Raw genomic sequence first — 616 nt, forward strand, 5'->3', positions numbered from 1 at the left:
AAACACCAAACTTAAAGTTTGGCACAAGATTAAATCAAGAAAATTATTTTTGAAAAAAAAAGATTTTAAAAAGAAGATGCCCAATTGCCAAGAACATAAGCCGATGCTACAACCAACTGAGCTAAAAATGCAATGTATTTTAAAGATGTATTATTTTTATAGATAAGAATAAATTTTTGAAAACTAATGTTTTGAAAAAGCACAAGAAAAACAAGAAAAGACACAGCACAAGAAAAATTAAAGATCAAACAAGAAAAATAAACAAGAACAACTTGAAGATCAAGGAAGAACAAAGAACACTAATACGAAAATTTTAAAGACAAATATAAAATATGCAATTGACACCAAACTTAGAACAAGACACTAAACTCACGAAAAAAAATTAAAAATTGAAAAAGAAAAATAATATTTTTGAAAAGTTTTTAAAAAGGGATAATAAAAGATGTAATTCTAGTGAAAAAAAGGATAAATTCTTCCTAATCTAAGCAAAAAAATAAACCTTTAATTGTTCAAACTCGAATAATCCCCGGCAACGGCACCAAAAACTTGGTGCACGAATTTGTAATCCGTACAACTAACCAGCAAGTGCACTGGGTCGTCCAAGTAATACCTTACG

Source organism: Arachis duranensis, unplaced genomic scaffold (assembly GCF_000817695.3).
Source record: "Arachis duranensis cultivar V14167 unplaced genomic scaffold, aradu.V14167.gnm2.J7QH unplaced_Scaffold_343483, whole genome shotgun sequence".
In the NCBI taxonomy this organism is placed as follows: domain Eukaryota; kingdom Viridiplantae; phylum Streptophyta; class Magnoliopsida; order Fabales; family Fabaceae; genus Arachis; species Arachis duranensis.